This window comes from Saimiri boliviensis, chromosome 9 (genome assembly GCF_048565385.1).
Source record: "Saimiri boliviensis isolate mSaiBol1 chromosome 9, mSaiBol1.pri, whole genome shotgun sequence".
Taxonomy (NCBI): domain Eukaryota; kingdom Metazoa; phylum Chordata; class Mammalia; order Primates; family Cebidae; genus Saimiri; species Saimiri boliviensis.
Genome location: NC_133457.1, coordinates 16,014,605 through 16,030,088, shown reverse-complemented (window position 1 = coordinate 16,030,088; position 15,484 = coordinate 16,014,605). Strand labels below are relative to the sequence as shown.

The 15,484-nt window shown below is 37.2% G+C and overlaps 1 long non-coding RNA gene across 3 annotated transcripts in view; it reads left to right on the top strand.

Annotated features, from left to right (window-relative positions):
- The window catches only part of LOC141585589 (uncharacterized), a 70,439-nt gene that overhangs the window by 49,977 nt on the left and 4,978 nt on the right, over positions 1–15,484 (top strand). For 2 of the 3 annotated variants that reach the window (XR_012519130.1, XR_012519129.1), the window contains exon 3: positions 12,882–14,700. The exons of the other annotated variant lie outside the window; for it this stretch is intronic. This is a non-coding gene — a long non-coding RNA (uncharacterized LOC141585589). Of the gene's footprint in view, positions 1–12,881; positions 14,701–15,484 lie in introns of those variants that run through there. 3 annotated transcript variants of the gene reach the window in all.

The window sequence follows — 15,484 nt, the reverse complement described above, 5'->3', positions numbered from 1 at the left end:
GTGGGTAGATAGATTTGCCTCTTTCCCACCAGCCTGTGCTGAAAAAGTCTTCCCTGCTGTTTCAAAACAGGCATGGTTCCTCTCGCTTCTGGCAGGAGCAAAGGCCAGAGGCCTGATGGGTCAAATAACCTGTCCTTCTCTGATCCTAGAACATATCCACATTAATTGGAATTGAATATTGAGATGTACCACCTTTGCATAGGTCTGAAACTTGAAGCCTCTGGCTTCATTATGAGTCAGATACCAAATGGGAACGACACTGGGTGGGTCCTGAAACAAGGCTTTGAGTGTTTTCTGCATCTCTGTGAGCAGCTAGGCTTTCTACTACTTGTACCATTAAAGTGGAATATAAAACTGTCATTTAAAAGAAAGAATACCAGAGCATCTTTTTCCTTCCCCGCTGTATTGTGGGTCCATTGACACTTCCGTAGAGAAGTCTTCTTTGAAGTCCCCTTTCTGACCAGGTTGCTCTTCCAATTATTTTCTCCTTCTTCAGTTTTTAATTTATTCTTCTTCATACTTATCTCAGTTTTAATTTTTCATTTATTTGCAGGACTGTTTGATTAGTGTCTTCCTTGCCAACTGAAGAGTAAATTAGGATAAATCAGGATGGTATTTATTTTTACTAGGGCTGACATATTTATCACAGACAAACAAGTAAACAAATAAAATAAAAAATTACAGGACACTCAGCTAAATTTGAATTTCAGATAAACAGAATAATTTTTAGTATAGGAATGTTGTTTGTATAAAATTCAAATTTAACTGGGAATTCTGTATTTTATCTGGCAATATTCTTAGTCACAGTTTACCTTCAGGGCTTATCATAGTATTAAGAACATTGTTAAGAGTTCAATTAGAATGTCTTGAATGTATGAATGCCAGATTGCAGGGAGGAAGGAAAGTATCATAACATTTTAGACAGTTGTAAATACGTAAGATTGCATACTTGTATACTTATAATCCATTTCCAAAACACTTCCTTAAAGTAAATTCTCAACTGCCAGGAACAACCCATCAAGGTCATAGATAAAATTTTTACAGAGTACTAGTTAGTAAAAATGTCATACCACAATTTCACCATCATCATATTTTTGATTTTCCTGCTATCTATACAGAAAAGGTAACAAAAATCATATACACATCACACAATTAACTAAAAACCAAATCTGAAGCAAAAAGACTCTCCTCATTTTTTACAGTGTTGATTGCAATACAGCAGGGGAAATTTACAAAATATGTAGTTGTGAGGAGCAACATTCACTAGAGATCAAAGAGTATAGAACTAGCCAGGAAAACAGGCAAATAACGCACAGAAGTTTTGAGTGTTCCTCAGATATTGTTCTTTGTCATCATTATTATAATTGTTTGACTTAATTGCTGTCTATAAATTACAAATATTTCATAAAAACACAATTTCAAAGGTGAAATTCAATGGATAATCTATTTTTTAATTATATATATTTTTAGTAAAATATTTGCCCTGGCCCTTGAAAATTAATCTCTAAACTCTTAGGAATATCCCCAGTGATAGGAGTGTCTTTGTTATTTATGGGAGTCTTGTAAATCACACCTGCTAGTTTATGCTAACGAGGTGACTCCTGATGGATGCTTCTGATCACACCTGTTAGCTTAGGCTAATGAGGTGACCCATGGTGGGCCTCTTGGGCCAGGTAAAAGCAACTCTGAGAAGTGGGGGAATAAAGACTGAGAGCAACCATGTGGACAGTAACTTAATGAATCAATCATGCCCAAGTCATGAAACTCCAATAAAGAGTCTGGCACTGAAGCATAGGTGGCCTTTCTGGGTTGTCAATTCTCTAAGCGTATTGTCACACGTTTTTACCAGGAGGGTAACATTTACCGAAGGCAAGGGAAATCTTGTGTTTGGAACTCTCTAGACTGCTCTATGTGTGTCTCTTCCCTTGTTTGATTTTAATACATCCCTTTCTCGTTTCAAACCATAATTGTATGTGTAATAGCTCTCAGTGAGTCCTATGTGTCCTTCTTGGAAATTATCAAAACTGGTAGTGGTTTCGGGAAACTCCTGAACTTGCAGTTTGTGTCAGAAGTCTTACATAGAATTGGCAGTCTAGAGAATTGTGTCCTCAAACCTTGAAGTTTGGCTCACTGTAGAAATTTGGTGTCAGAGGAAGTGAGATTCCAGAGAATAATCCTGAGTCACTGAAATACGTAGTTTGGGAAAAGAAAGAATGAAAGGGCAAATGATAACAAACTTTTGATTCTTGGAAGACTACAGGGTCAGCTATGTATGAAACTACTGATGTACTGCAGTCCATTACTGGATATAAAACTTATTAATGGAATCTGGAAATAATAGCTCCATGTCCCAGACAGTTGACTCACTGCATACATAAGGAAATTCAAGGTAGAAAAAAAAAAAAAAAAAAAAAAAAGCTATGCCATCCCTTGGTTATGACTACCTGTAATAGTGAAAGCAAAAGTAAAGGGGGAGTGTTTGGAGTGGGTCCTGACCCTGGGCCAAACTTAGATTCTGGCTAGCCCAAACTATAGCCTCTGGCCACAGAGCCCCTACTAATAGGAAATAAATAAATAAATAAAAGTGAAGGCACATGTTGGGGCAGATCCTTATGCTGGGAGCTATGCTTAGATTCTGGCTGGTCTAACCTACAGCCAATAACCACAGAGCTACTTTCAAAGGAAAATAATTATGCTAAAACAACAGATAAAGAAGATTAGAATGATATTTAAGAGAATGTACAAAGCAAATGGGTAAGAGACAAGGGACTCATTTCAGCAAGTTAGAAATCTTTAAAAAGGCCAGGCACCACGGCTCACACCTGCAACCCCAACACTTTGGGAGGCCAATGGATCACTTATGATCAGGAGTTCAGGATCAGCCTGGCCAATATAGTAAAACCCCGTCTTTACTAAAAATGCGCAAATTAGCAGGGTCTGGTGGCAGGCGCCTGCAGTCCCTGCTAATCGAGATGCTGAGGTAGGAGAATTGCTTGAACCCTGGAGGTGGAGGTTGCAGTGAGCAGAGATTGTGCCACTGTACTCCAGCCTGAGGAATAGAGCTAGATTCTTTCTTAGAGAGAGAGAGAGAGAGAGAGAGAGAGAGAGAAGAAGAAGAAGAAGGATATCTTTAAATAGTTACTAAGAAATTAGATTAATAAATAATCAGACACTGCTGGGATGAGCATAAAAGTCCCCAACATTGAAGGACCATAAACAAATTTGCTTTATTCACCCTAGTTTAGAGTAGTATAAAAAGAAACAAGAAAATAATGACAACGAGAAACCTAATCTTCAATTGCCTGGAATGATGATTCTACAATCTAAGCAAGGTAAAGACTGCTGAGAGGGCCTGGATTCCTTGGCACAATCCCCAGCTGGGGAACAAAGGTCATATGCACTTGAGTGAGTAAAATGGCCAGCAGGTAGAAGAGAAACACGTCTGGGACTCCTTGGCATAGAAGCTCCACGTACTACAGGTCAAAAACCTATTGTTGAAGTGCTAACCAAGCCTACAGTTAGATTGGGAGGATACAGCAATGTAATGGTTAATAAAGTAAAGATGGGGCCAGGCCTGTAATTCCAGAACTTTGTGGGTACGGGGTGGGTAGATCACTTGAGGTCAGGAGTTCAAGATCAGCCTGGCCATCATGGCAAAACTCCCTCTTTACTAAAAATACAAAATATTGGCCAGGCACGGTGGCACACCTGTAAAGCCAGCTACTAAGGAAGCTGAGGCAGGAGAGTCGCTTGAAACTGAAAGCGAAGGTTGCAGTGAGCCAAGATTGTGTTACTGTACTCCAATCTGGGCGATTAATCAAGTCGCTAGCAAAAAAAGAAAAAAAAAAAAAAAAGACACAATTAAGAGAGTGCAATGACAACCCACCCGCAGAAGAGAAAAAAAAAGTTTGTAAATCACATCTAACATAGGATTATTATCCACAAGTCATGAATTTCTTTTTTCTTTTCTTTTCTTTTCTTTTTTTTTTTTTTTTTTTTTTTTTTTTTTTTTTTTTTTGAGATGGAGTTTCACTCTTATTGCCCAGGCTGGAGTGCAATGGCACAATCTCAGCTCACCACAACCTCTGCCTCCTGGGTTCAAGCGATTCTCCTGCCTTGGCCTCCTGAGTATCTGGGATTACAGGCACTTACCACCACACCTGCCTAATTTTGTACTTTCATGAGAGACAGGGTTTCTCCATGTAGGTCAGGCTGGTCTTGAACTCCTGACCTCAGGTGATCCACCCGCCTCGGCCTCCCAAAGTGCTGAGATTACAAGTGTGAGCCATTGTGCCCAGCATGAATTTCTATAACTCAACAACAACTCAAGAATTTTGAAGGCTGGGTGCAGTCGCTCATGCCTGTAATCTCAACACTTTGGGAGGCAAAGGTGGGCAAATGACTTGAGGTCAAGAGTTTGAGACCAGCCTGGCCAATATGGCAAAACCCCATCTCTACTAAAACTACAAAAATTAGCCAGGTGTGGTGGTGCACACCTGTAATCCCAGCTACTCAGGAGGCTGACACGGGAGAATTGCTTGAACTTGGGAGGCAGAGGTTGCAGTGAGTAGAGACTGAGCCACATTGCACTCCAGCCTGGGCGATGGAGTGAGGCTCCGTCTCAAATTAAATAAATGGATAAATAGATGAAGTAAAGATGGAAAGTTAGGTAAGAATTGAAATGTTTGAATGGACTTTATGTGCAGCAATTACATCTCCTTTATCAGAATGTATTATTAGAGATGGATATTCTGTGTGACAGGAGAATATTTTCCATATTATTGTAAAAAAGAAAGTATGTAAATCTGCCCATTTTCCTGTATTGATTGGACATGCTAAATAGGAACCAGTAAGTTTGTGGGAACCCAGACAAATGGTTAATTTGAAATACAGACCAGAAACTGGAGTGCTGGTATGGATACATTATCAGCACATTAGGCCTGTGTGGAACGCAAATTGGGCTTATGGCAAAAGCCTGTAAGTGCTTCCTAGCAATGACCACTGAGATTTTGGAAAATATCCAGTGAAATATTCACTAAAAATATCCACTGAAAAATATCCAGTGAGAGACAATTAGCTTGCTATCGTGTGCCATTTAAGACAGCCCTAAAATGATGGTCAAATTGGGAAATTGAATTAAATCCTCCTATGACTGAGAAGCACAAAATAATCTTGTAAACTGAAATACCCATAATGTCTTTTGCGATATCAAAGAAACATTCTGATGGAGAAGACAAAGCCCAAGAAAATTCCATGATAAAATGAAAATGGTTGATATGGAACATGCCGCTAGTGGGGGAATTCAAAAAGGTGTCATGAACATCTTTCCCCCTAAAACTGACTTTGAAAACACCTGAAGACCTGCCAAATTCTATTGCCACTTAGATGGTACTTGTGAACCGCTCTTGACTGATCAACAAGGAGCTCCTTGGTTTATAGATGGCAGTTCCAATGTGAGTGGACCACATTTTACTTGGAAGGCTGATGTCCTAGTTGGAAGAGGTAAAAATAACTTAGGCTGACAGGCAGAATTGCATGCTATTTGTCTTTATATTTGAGTTTTTATTGAGTCATATGTGATGGCTAATATCCTGGCCATATAGCTAGGCATAGAGGCAATAGAAAAGTCGCCTATTAAAGGGATACACATATGAGGCATAGCCCTGAGGAGATCTTGATGGGAATTTGAGGGGTGTGTTATAGTGGGATATATTGATGCCAATCAGAAGACCCCTCAAGGATCAGAAGGTGATTGGAACTGGCAAATAGATATCCTGGTGTACCTGCTCAAGGGGACCACCTGGATCCATGAAATGTGTGGACAGTGGGGGCTGTGGCAATGCAGAGATAGGCCCAATCTTAGCCATATTCCTTTTACACACTCCAAGGAAGAAACTGACAATGAGAACTGTCCTGTCTTCCAACAAGAAAGACAGAGACTGCTAATAGTATGGGCCAGAGTCCCCAGGGAGAAGGCCCTGCACATAGCTGGCAAGTAGGACTGATTCCGGTAGCCTCTGGAGACTACAAATGAGCCCTGACAGGAATAGACACTCTGGCTAGGCTTTGCATACTCAGTGGTGAATGCAAATGCTCAAAATACTATAAAAGGACTGGAACAGAAGATACTGCACCAATTTGGATTGCTAGGTTACATTTCCACAGACCAAGGAACACATTTTACAGCTTGTAACGTCCAACAAAAGGCAGAGACATAATCTTCTGAGTAGCAGTTTAACAGGGAACTAGAATAGGCAGTTGGACAATTTGTTGTCTAAAATGGGGTGGGTCAAAGCAAGAAAGGTTGGTTTATACATCTTCATGAAAGTGTTCTCACACTCAACATGAGGGGGTCCAAGGGAGGGTCTCCACTAGATAAATTCCTCTACTTTTCTGTAGACTCTGGGGAGAAAGAAATATATTCAAAACTGATTTAGAATAATGAATTTTAATAGCCAAACCTAAAGAATTAGTTTGCTTAAAAAATGAATATACATTATAAATAGAAAACAGGGACAATATGACAAGAGCAAGTCTTTAGTAGGCACCTACTATGTACTATTTGCTTACTCTGTATACCCATGCTATCTGATTATTTAATCTCCCTGAACCCCAATTTTGTTAATTTTGAAAGAGGAAAATATACCTGTGAAGGCACTTTATTTTTTCTTTTCTCTTTTTTGAGACAGAGTCTTGCTTTGTCACCCAGGCTGGAGGGCAGTGGTGTGATCTTGGCTCACTGCAACTTTCACCTCCTGGGTTCAAGTGATTCTCATGCCTTGGCTTTCTGAGTAGGTGGGATTACAGGCATGTCCCACCTTGCCCTATTTATTTATTTATTTATTTATTTATTTATTTATGTGTGTATGTATGTATGTATAGCAGAGACAGGATTTGTCATGTTGGCCAGCCTGGTCTTGAACTCTTGGATGCAAATGATCCACCCACCATGGCCTCTCAAAGTGCTGGGATTACAGTGCTAGGATTACAGGGCTGAGCCACTGCACCCAGCCAAAACACCTATAAAGGCTTAAATTTTTTAAATGTTAAAATATTTAGCACATTGTAGGTACATAAAATATCATTTCTTCTCATTTTCTTTTCTTTCTTTTTTTTTTTTTTTGAGACGGAGTTTCGCTCTTGTTACCCAGGCTGGAGTGCAATGGCGCGATCTCGGCTCACCGCAACCTCCGCCTCCTGGGTTCAAGCAATTCTCCTGCCTCAGCCTCCTGAGTAGCTGGGATTACAGGCAAGCGCCACCATGCCCAGCTAATTTTTTGTATTTTTAGTAGAGACGGGGTTTCACCATGTTGACCAGGATGGTCTCGATCTCTTGACCTCGTGATCCACCCGCCTCGGCCTCCCAAAGTGCTGGGATTACAGGCTTGAGCCACCGCGCCCGGCCATTTCTTCTCATTTTCTTGCATTTACTCCTCAAAGCAATATTTTAAAGAAGGTATCCACTTGACAGTTAAAGAAACTGAGGCTCAGAGAGTTTGAGTGATGTAGACATAGTTATGCAGGTAGGAGAATTTGAAACCAAGCTTAAAATCCTTAAAATTTGAAACCAAGCTTTAAATGAGTGTCCTGACACTCAATTAAATTCTTCTTCTTATATATAACAGTACTCACATATTTATTGTTAAAAAGGTACTCTTTAATTATTATAAAATGTACATGAATTCTATATTAATTACTTAAGAGGCTACAATGTATAAATTTAGGGCACTTGCAAATCCAGTGAGAATACAATACAATTCTGCTACCTAAAACCATATATGCTGACATACTGAATGAGCAAAAGCTGGAAGCCTTGTTTTCGAGAATTAGAAGAAGACAAGGGTGCCCACTCTCACCACTCCTATTCAACCACATTCCAGAAGTCCTAGCCAGAGCAATGAAGCAAGAGAAAGAAATAATAGGCATCTAAATAGAAAGAAAGAAAATCAAACTATCTTTCTTCACAGATAATATGATTCTATAAGTAGAAATCCCCATAAGTTCTGTCTAAAGGCTCCTAAAACTAATAAACAATTTCAGAATACAAAGTCAATATACAAAAATTAGTAGCCTTTCTGTGCACCAATAATGTTCAGACTGAGAGGCACATCAATAATCATAAACAGACTAGAATACCTAGGAATACAGCTAACTATGGAAGTGAAATATCTCTACAACAAGAATTACAAAACACTCCTGAAAAAAATCAGATATGACACAAGCAAATGGAAAAACATTTTGTGCCCATGGATAGAATAAATCAATGTAACCAATCTGTACGTGTACCCCCTGTAACTAAAATAAAAGTTGGAAGAAAAAAAAATAAAACCAGATCTGTTGATGTGATAGTATACATTCATTTATATTACATGAATTTAAAAGTTTATGCTGGGGGTGGAAGAGAAGAGAGGGGAGGAAGCTGCGGGGGCATGGAGAGAGAGAGACAGAGAGAAAGAGACAGACAGAGCATTCTGGGTATATCCGCCAGCCAGAGCACATTATGGTGCATGTCCTTGAACTAAGCATGAGATTAGAGTTCTGAATTTTCTGTTGTCTAAATCATCTCAGTTCTCTCACACCTCTCAAAGCATAGCTTCTCATTTTACAGAGGGTGATTCTAGTCAAAGATACATACTTTTTATATGATGAGATCTCTACATGCAAACCAACACTTCATCTGGCCTTAATAAAAGAAACTTGTGAATCTTCATGCTTTTAAAAGAGCACTTCTAGTCTAAGAAACTTCAAACACATACTCTGCAGAGAGGTTAGTGTAATGAACCCTCCTCACGCCATCAACAAGCTTCGGCAGTTAGCAATTCAGAAACGATCATGTTTCCTCTATACTATCACATCTTTATTCTCTTCACTGGATTATTTTGAAGCAATTTCCAGACACCGTATTATTTTGTTCATAAATATGTCAGATATATGCTTTTAAATATAAAAGATTATGTTTAATGCACATAGATGATTTGGAGGGCTTTTCTAGGATAATTATGTTCATGTAAATGCTTCATATATGACATTTTATTTAATATCATAAAGACCCTGTGAAGCAGTTAACTCTATCCACTTTAGAGAGTAGAAAACTGAGAGATTGAAGAAAAATGTTTGCATAAGGTTACCAAACTGGAACTTGACTGGGACAGGATTCAAACACATGTCTTTAGATCAGTAACTCTTAACCACCAATATACACAGCTATGGCAATTTTAATCTGTATTGTCTTTTCATTCAGATTTCCTAATAGCAAGAAAAAGACTTATAACTCTTAAAGTGATCTTAAAGAAGCATTCATACCTACATCAAAGATTACAACGTGCCTAATACATTTGGGGCAATATCTAAAAAAATTTAATGAATAAGGACTGCTTTTTGAAGATGTATTAGGAGAAATGTATTAGGGAAATGGTTAAAGAATGAGTTAGTGTTAACCAGATAAACAAGAGAGAAAGGGCAGAGAAAGATACATTTCCGATGGCACAGAATGAAGAGAGAACATCACCTGCGAGTTTACTATTAGCTGGTTTACAGAGAATAATAAAAAGAATGATCAGTGGTGAAAGTAGAAAAGTCATTAATGTTGGCATATACCATGCTATTTATTTTTAAATTTATGTAATATTGCTAAACTATTTTTAATTGGGAAGTAACAAAATAAGATTAGCTTTCTAAAGATTAGTCTGTTGGTAGTGGTGTGGAGAATATATCCTGATGTGCTCCCTGGGGAGCAAGCATGAGATAGAAAAGTCAAAGAAGGGATGTTGAATTCTGAGAACTAATAAGGGACCCAACTAAAGGTGTAGCCATGAGCAGGATGTGAAGGTTATGGAATCTGGAAATATATAGGGGACAGAATTTATAAGACTTGTTTAGCTTTAGATCTCTGTGTGTCACATCATTCAGATGTTGCTTTTCAGTACAGAGTTGAGTGTTTGAGTCTCTGCGTAAAAGGTATATCTGAGCTAGGGGATTAGATGTGGCAATAGTGTGAGGCTAGCAGTCATTGGAACCACGAGACTGAATGTTGTTACTTAGAGAAAAATGCATAATGAACACAACAGAGGCTGAGGACAGAAACCTGGCAAGACCAAATTACAAAGAAGATCGAGAAGAAATAAAGGCCACAAAGGAGACTGAGAAACTGAAGCCAGAGGATGGGAGGGCAGAAGGATTTTTGAAGAGAATTTGGAAAATTATGGCACCTAAAATTCTGAGTAATTAAAGCAAAAGATGTATATAATCAAAGTGCACAAAATCACATGTAGATTTTAATAAAAGACCAAGATTCATGAAAGATGTTATTCACAGAAGCTTGAATGATGTCATTTTATTCACATATATACATACATATTATTATACAGAGAGGTAACTCTAAATCTTGTGCCATAAACATAATACAGGATGAAAACCTCTAATAGATTCATATAGAGCTCAGGAAAATCATTGGATTCATAAATTCATTAACCAATTTGACAAATACTAATTGTGTAAAAGGCACTGGGTTATAGTATTTTATAATCTTTCCTCTATGAACTCCTGAAAGAAATTTTTGTGGCACATACTTCTTCTGCTCCTATAATAGAGGTATCTATATGTCCTCTGAAGTAGATGGTTCCTAAGAGCAGATGCTATGATTCATTCTTATGGTGCATAAAATTAGAACAATGTCTGGCACATAGTAAAAGCACAGATAATATTTAGTGATTGGATGAAGCATGACAGTGGGCACAGAGGACTTTGTGATTGATTACATCCGTCAAGATGTCCCTTGGCACTGCTGTCAGGGGGAACACTTCTTGCTAAATGTTCTGACTCAGAACAGCTTTTCCAATGCTGCTTTACAGAGACATGTAAAGTAATGGCTACTGGCAATATTTATGGGTAATATGGTAAGTTTGCACCACAACTTTAAAAAGTCTATCTTTTACAACAAAATTATTTTTTCTATTTATTTGTGATTTTTTTCCGAACACTTTTATGACTTCTGAGATATTTTTAGTTACCCCTTTAAATTTCTTATGATTCTGATCTTACTTCCTGTATCTTTTATCCATGGATCTGTGGTTGGGAGGCAATGGGCTCATTCAGTCATCTTGGCTATCACTATGCCAATATTAATGTCAATGTATTTCAAATAATGATATACTCTATTCAGATACATTACATATTTTTACCTTCATTCTACCCATTGCACTAAAATTTGTTGCTATTACTTTCTACCCAAATAATACATCATACCATATTTGGCTATTTAAATTATTCCTAATTATATTCTCATAAAATTTTTGTCTCCTCTTACCTTTCTGCTCTTCAAGTTTGTTAGGATACTTTGAGTTGCACTTTTTAAAAAGCATTTTTTAAAAGATATGCTGGGTCTCATTATATTGCCCAGGTTGATCTCAAACTCCTGGGCTCAAGTGATCCTTCTACCGCAGCCTCCCAAGTAGCTAGGACTATAGGTACATGTCACCATGCTCAGCTTGAGCTGTGCTTTTAAGATATAAATTAGTCTGTGCTATATTTTTTGCTTTTAATTTGAATTGCAGTCTTTGACTCTTTGATCATTGTAGCTGCTCTTCTGAAATTACAATATAAATGATCTATATTGATTCAATATTTAGATACCAAGATCTAAAAAAACAATTTCATGAAATTTTCCAAGTAGTATAAAAATTTGTTTTTTGTTTTTTAAAAATGTAGCAATTTAAAAACAAAGCATCTGCATAGAACTTCTTAATCTCTGTTAGTTACTAGAAAAGTACATTTTTAAAAAAAATCTGTCTTTTGTGAAGTTCTTTGTATTATATAGACTGTGTATGGGATTTATATATAAAGTGTCATTTGATCCCAAAAGGCTAGGCACAATTCTTCTGAATTTTCTCAGAAATAACTTTTTTTTTTTTTTTTTTTTTTTTTGAGTCGGAGTTTCCCTCTTGTCTCCCAGGCTAAACTAAAATGGTGTGATCTCAGCTCACTGCAGCCTGCACTTCCTGGGTTTAAGTAATTCTCCTGCCTCAGTCTCCCAAGTAGCTGGGGTTCCAGGTGTCCGCCACCATGCTTAGCTAAGTTTTTGTATTTTTAGTAGAGACAAGGTTTCACCATGTTGGTCAGGTTGGTCTCAAACTCCTGGCCTCAGGTGATCTGCCTGCCTCAGCCTCTCAAAGTGCTAGGATTATAGGAGTGAGCCAGTGCACCCAGCCAGAAATAACAATTTTTTAATATTGTTATTCCACCAGCATCACAGATTTGATTACATACCATATGCCATGGGCTGGGTAAGGTATTGTGCTGAATATTGTCAGTAAGACCAGGGTAAATTGTCACCAGCTACAGTTCCTACCTGCAGCTACTTACTTCAGTGTGAAAGACAAAAGGATGAAGACATTTCTAATACATATAGAAAAAGATGAATTGTTATACCAGGCATAAAACATATAATAGAAATACGAAGTAGAATAAGATAGAGACTTAATTCTGCTTAGCTTCATGGCAGAGATGGGATTTGAATTAGGCCGAAATGAATGGGCTTCCAAAGATGTCTGTCAAGGGAAGATATTCTAGATAGTGGGGATAGCATGAACAAAGACATGGAAACAGAAGAGTAGACATATTTAGAGAAACAAGGGTTGTTGTGTTTAGAAAATGTGTTTTACCAGAAAACAGTTCAAGAAAAAAATGGAGAATTTTATGAAGAATTTTGAATCCCTGGCTGGGAAGTTTTGACATTATAAAAAAGGGTACTGTGAAATGATATTAAACAAAAATGTGTATTTTTCTAATTCTTTTTATTTTCTCCACTTATAATTGAAATCATGACAATGCATTTAAATATGTCTACTAATACGGTTTTCTTTTTTATTTTTTTGGGGGTACAGTCCCTCACTTTAGCTCAGGGAAGATTGGCATTGCTGCATCACAGACTAGATGACGAGAGAGAGGACAAAGAACATCGGTACTAATTTTGAATTGCAAAATTATGTTTTTGTGTTCATAGCAAAACAACAGCCTTCATATTTTAGTTTTGCTACAATATAAGAGGATTTTCTAATTGTCTATAGCTTCACTGAGAGATCTGGTGCCAGTGATTTGACTTTATTATAGCGTTTCTTCCCCAATGTGGAGCAGACTCTGTTTTAAAGCTTAATCCTCCAGAGAAGAAGTGAGATGATATGCAGAAGAGGCAGTAGAGAGCTCAACCTATGTGCTCCATCTGACTGTGAGAAAAAAAAAAAAAAGACAAGTGTAATCAAAATAGAAAAGAACATATAGTGCAGATTGACACTTTTAAAAAAAACTTCGTGGCTTTGAGCATCCTTCTCTGCTATCTCCACATGGCTAAGAAAGCCCATCCATATCCAGACACCACCTCTCCAAAATGCATGAAGAAGGAGAAAATATCCAAAAGACCTACTTGAGAAAGACAGAATCAACCAGAAGAGACAAGTTAACAAGGAAGAAAAAAAAATACTGTAGTCCAGGTTATTTGAAGAGTGTTTTGTTTTCCCTTCTACTATTGAAAAAAGTACGAATTTCAAAGGAAAATCTGATGAATTACAGAAAAAAACTGCCATGTACTTTGCATACCTGAACATTGTTTGTAATTTCTCTATTTACCTCTTGAAGAGGTTCATCTGTTTGTCACTAATTATTTACTTCTTTTAATTGTACCACAGCAATCATATAGGAAAGGACTAAGAAGGCATTATTAGGGCTAGTCAAGCCCTGTTGCAATTTGCTTCTCTCAATTGTTGCCTGGGTCACAGGTCAGAAGAAGCACCTCTAGGTCCAAGAAGGAAGGTAGCTGGAGAGCCTCAGTTATGTATGAAGATGGAACCAGGGAAGTTGAGCGACAGGAGGAGAGTAAAGGAGACAGGAAGTACCATGTCTGACAGAAAGAAGACTGGTGATTCCATGGCTGAGGTCTAGATTATTTGGACACAGTGATCGCCTCTCTAAGTTGGGTACTCTCACTTTGAGATATATAAGATCATATTAAATTTATTTCTATTTGTTTTATTTAAAATTATTTACTGCTTATTGATTTTTCATTCAGTCAAATTTTGTAAAATAAACTTATATACTCTTCTCTTCTCCTCCTATTGCCATCAAACCTTTAAACCCTAAACTGATTTCTATGTATTTGTTTAGGAGTTTTATTTGGCAATATTTACAAATATTAATGTAAGGACCCTATGATATCAAACCTACTGTTAAATATGAATACAAATGCATTTGGCATTTTGTGTAAAACAGCCTTGTTTGAAACAAAATATGCGTGCAATAAAATGAAAAATGTAGCTAGTGATGCAAATCAGTGGTTGCCAGAAGGAAAGAAGACATGAGTTATTGACACTAAATGGGTGGGAGAGAACTTTTGGAAGTGGTGGAAATGTTCTGTATGATTTCTTGTAATGATGATTATATGGCTACATCCATTTGCCAAAACTCATTGAACTGGACACTTAAATATAGTTTGTCATATGTAAGGTCTACTTCAATAAAGTTGATTAAAAAAGAAAAAGAATATTGTAAACATTGTAATTTTGCCAACCCATAAAGGAGGTATGTTTTCTTAGGTTTGAATTCCTGCTGGGGCCCTTACAAGTTGAGTAGGCAAGTGACAACCCTCTATGCCTCAGTTTCTTTATCACCCGGAATTCACAGTAATATCTATTTCCTAGAAGCTATATTAAGGAAACATGATAATGCATGTAAAGCATACGGGGGAGGGGAATGAGGACGTAGCTTCATCTTATCTGTACAGACAAGTTAGGGATAATAAGAAAACCTTTACTAATGGACCTTAATTATACAATCTCAAATTATAAGCTATAGTTTAAATCTACAAATGTATATTATTATTCTTTTCTGTAACAGAAATCTATTCTATTTCTTTATTTCAGGAGAAAATATCATACTCAATTTTTCTTACATAAACTACGAAGGGAAAAAAGTTTTAATATGCTGTTAGAAAGTAGAATCCATACAGCATTCTGATAATGGTCGTATAGTTTTCTTCTAATGCCTAGGTTCCAAAGTACACTGCACCAAAAATGAAAATGAATTTTATTAGATCTTGTTAAAAAACTTCCTTTAAAAGTAAAAGTTCTCAGTCTCTTCTTTGGTGCTGTAGCCAGTTTTGGAATGTTCTGAGTTCTTTCAAATCAGCTTAATATATGGCTCAAAGTATCATAGTTACTTCAGTATGAAATTAATTCATTTAAACAAACACTCTAGCTCCTGATTCTCTCTGAGATTTACATTGTGTCCAAAGATGGTATAAAGTACATTCACTCCCTCAGAGTGAATGATAAAAGTTATTGCTTTTGGCCTCTCTATAACTGTTCTTGTTAAAGGATGAGTTGGCATTTTAAAATGCTGACTAAAAAGCTCACCATCCTAAAGATAGGAAAGGAATGAGTTTACAACAAAATACTTAAATAAGATTTCACCAGAGGCTGATGGAAGTCAGAGAAAA